At 44.8% G+C, this 308-nt stretch overlaps 1 protein-coding gene across 1 annotated transcript in view; it reads left to right on the forward strand.

The window, feature by feature from the left end:
* The window catches only part of LOC106319722, a 4,658-nt gene that overhangs the window by 425 nt on the left and 3,925 nt on the right, over positions 1-308 (forward strand). The gene's annotated exons all lie outside the window — the stretch shown is intronic.

A 308-nucleotide genomic window follows, 5' to 3' on the forward strand; every position in this document is an offset into this window, starting at 1 on the left:
ATGAACTGAAGGCAGCATTAGCGTTCTGTCCGCTTTGGAGTTTTGAAAAGCGCAAGTGGTTGGGGCTGCTACTTCTTCAAGCCATGGGAGTCTATTTTTTGCATCACAATTCAAGGATACCCTTTCAAAATGCAATAAGGGTATTCGACGATGAAGCCATGAGGTCGTATCCATGGGGTCGGACTGCATACGAAGTTCTAATTGACTCTATTAAAACGTTGGCTACAGATGGAGGTTCATACACAATAACCGGCATGAAGGACGCGTTATTGATTTGGGCTTATGAATCCGTCACATGCTTCGGTGAG

The sequence above is a fragment of the Brassica oleracea genome, unplaced genomic scaffold, assembly GCF_000695525.1.
Source record: "Brassica oleracea var. oleracea cultivar TO1000 unplaced genomic scaffold, BOL UnpScaffold00579, whole genome shotgun sequence".
NCBI lineage: Eukaryota > Viridiplantae > Streptophyta > Magnoliopsida > Brassicales > Brassicaceae > Brassica > Brassica oleracea.